This window comes from Tauraco erythrolophus, chromosome W, assembly GCF_009769465.1.
Source record: "Tauraco erythrolophus isolate bTauEry1 chromosome W, bTauEry1.pri, whole genome shotgun sequence".
NCBI lineage: Eukaryota > Metazoa > Chordata > Aves > Musophagiformes > Musophagidae > Tauraco > Tauraco erythrolophus.
Window position 1 is genome coordinate 22982791 of NC_141497.1, and position 3366 is coordinate 22986156.

The 3366-nt window shown below is 32.1% G+C and overlaps 1 pseudogene; it reads left to right on the top strand.

Annotated features, from left to right (window-relative positions):
* The first annotated feature begins 2952 nt into the window (after positions 1-2952).
* On the top strand, positions 2953-3138 carry LOC104384026 (excitatory amino acid transporter 1 pseudogene; annotated as a pseudogene).
* The last annotated feature ends 228 nt before the right edge of the window (positions 3139-3366 follow it).

Consider the following 3366-nt stretch of genomic DNA (forward strand, 5'->3'; position numbering starts at 1 on the left):
AAACACATTTAAATTAGAAAACACTTTATCAAAACAATTACTGTGACTGCATGGAAGTAACACTGCTCTTAATTTTATTTCATACTTAACTATTTTTTGTGTGTCTAGTACATAAGACTATTTTTGTATACTTAAAATGGTTTTGCAGGAAAAAAAAATTAAAAGCCGCATCATCTATAAACAAACTTCTTAATTATGTTTAGCATACATTTATATAAATTTCTATTTACAATATTTGTTCATCTTATAAAAAAATACACTTAAAAATCTCATGAAAGATGCACTGAAATATAATTATTAAATATTTTAAACTGACTTTAACAAAATTTAAAACAAAAATGTTCCTCTAAAAAGTAAAAGAAAGTCTTTGGTAATTCCCCTGACTCTCTCTGCAAATATCTTTTCAATAGTGCAAACTTTTAAATGCTAAAAAACCTGAAGGCCACTTATTTCTCAGAAGTGGATGTTTTATGCTTTTCCCTTAATCACTCATTCCATGCTATTGAAACAGGCTGAATGGGGCTTAGTACCAGTGAGTTCAAATTGCTAAACAAGAGGCAAGTCTCATCATATGTTTTGAATATCTACAAGAAATATACAAAGAATTATAGCTGATTATGTTTTTCTCTATCCTTGATAATGCTCCAGTTGCTTCTGAAAGATATGTCTGGTTCCCCACCCTGGGAAGAGTAATTAATGAATAACTATCTTTAAGAATTAGAAAATACATGATAGATTCACACTATGTCTCTTTTTAGAATAATCTAGCATGCTCACGTATTTTACCATTTATTTTAAAAAGCATAGGAATAGTGTTATATAATTATGTTTAGGCTTTTCAGATTTCCAGTCTGGAATACCTAATGAAGAAGTGTTCCTTTCTCCCCTGTTCTCTGTGTGTGTGTGTCATCCTTCAGTTAGTTCTTCCTGGGTTCCGATTTTGCATTTCTAATGAAGCTGAACTGACAAAGCATGAAAGTGGTCTAAAAGGAAAAACAAAGAAAGTGACCCTGCTTTCATTGTGCCAAGACTAATCAATATTCCAGAAGCTCAGCTTTCCCCTCTCTTCTGATGTGTTTTTATTTTTTTCAGAGTTGGGCTAACAGTCTCCTCCCCTTTCCTTGAGTTACAGTGATAGTAAATTGCTGTATTCCAGAGCATATGAAGATTGTTAGTTTTCTCTGTCTCGCTCGCTCAACTTTGCAGCTCTGTTGTATTTGCTGGGAAACCCCTATCTTAACTGCCACCATCGTGTTCTTAGAGTACTGAAGATCTGAAAAGGTGAGCTGATCATTTCACTTGGTGGTGTTTTGAGTACAGAGTCTTAATTTTTCACTCTCTTCCTTTGTATGTTACTTAATGTAATGATCTTTTTGGCTATACCCATGTTCTTTCTTGATCTTAATGTAAGTTATAAAGGACAGATTAGCTGCATTAATCATCCTGGAAAGAAAAAGCACTGTGAATGAATCTGTTTTTTTACAAAATACTGAAAATTAATTGTTCTGAAAAAATCCTTCTTGCACACAGTAGTTGTGCCCAAGCTAGAATACTAATTTAAATATCTAGCTCAGTCTAAGAATGTTTTCACTCTCTAAAGAAGCAAAGCACATATCATTCTGTTAAAATTCAGAGAGAATATTGCACTAAAGTGCCAATCTTCAAACATATGGTTAAGCAGTGATCAAATCCCATCAAAATAAATTTGTTACAACATGATATTTCCTCTAAAACATGCTGTCTGAAAACCTTGTGTATTTATATTTTAAGTGCTTCCTAAAAAAAGGTATTTAGGTACTAGATTTATTAAAAGCAAGATGTTAAGAGTTGGACTGTGTATAAACGGAGAGTGATTTCAGTGGAAGCAACTAACTCTATCCATTTATGAATTTCTAATTTCTTCATAAAAACATACTGGTGTATTAAATAACACTTCAGCAAACAGGCTTCTCAGTCTGGAAAACACCTTTGTACAGATTCCATTATTAAATAAATTCATACCAAGCAGTCACAGAAAAATTCCATTTTAAAATGAAAAATAATGTCCTAATGAAGGATTTTTAATATTAAAACATTTTAAGGTTGATTCAGTGTGTGATTTCTTAAAATCAGATTATATCCCCATAATTACTGTCAAACCAAGCTAAGCATTACTTTGCAACGTGAACTTATATTACAGTCTGGAGTGACAAGCTAAGTGGGATATAACTTCTGATGTGCTCTAAATAATTTATAGACTTCAAAGATGAATGTTATCAACATAAAATTGTCAAAGAGAAATCTTCTAAATAGTGGTTGAGGGATAAATAAACTATTCCTGCTGTGTTTTGCCATGTGAAAAGGAGGAATTCAGCCAATGCATTCAACCATTTAAAAACATCTGAAATGCAGAACGTTTTAAAGTTTCCAGTTCAAGCAAAATATTTCTCTCCAATGGTTAATGCGAAGGTGAGCTAGAATTTTTTTCATATAACATGAGCCTGCTAAATAGATGAAAAGTAAACCTGACATAGTTTTAAATATTATAGCACCTTATGCTTCTATGAATTGTACCAATTTTACATTGATATATCTCCAGTAACTGCAAAAAAAATTACTCCTGGGTTTTACAGCATGACAGCAAATTCAGATTAATTTCTGAAGACAGGACATATATCTGATTAGTCCATATAATCCTTCTTTCAAAGAGTTCTTCTAATGGTCATTGAGGCTATTTATAAAAAACTGCAATAACAACTTAGATACTACAAATAATATAAATTTTACTGAAATATGAAGAATATTTGCTTCCATGTAAACATATGACTAATCATTCCTCTAAAATCTTATTGCAATATTTGATATTTCTTGTCATACAGGTTTCTCTAGTACCTCCAACAGAAAAGGGTCTTCCACTTTTTTGAAGGGATATTAACAGAAGTTAATTGTAAGAGAAAACTTTCTGCAAGATAGATGACTAAAGGCAACAAAGATCCAAAAACTACCAGTAGGATGGAACGCTTTCAACATGGATTCCGGAAACGTACACTATTGGCAAAAAAAAAAGTGCAGAGCATAACAAAGGATGATGTTAAAAGTTATTTATTGAGGAATGCCTTTGTGCTCTTCACCATTGTTGCTGTGATTCTTGGTGAGTAATTTGTTCAATAGGAATATTCTATTTTCCAATGTATTTGACAATGACAATTTGCCAGGGCCATTTGCATTACAAATGGGATCTCAAATTCTTCTGCACTGATAAGAATGTTCTGTCTTGCAGAGTTTTGGCTTTGACAGCTGCATGTTGAAGTTTTGGGAAGAGTAATTTTAATTATTCTAATATTCCTAAGGAGAATTTTGGTGAAGGAAATCAGTTGTTTTATGGAT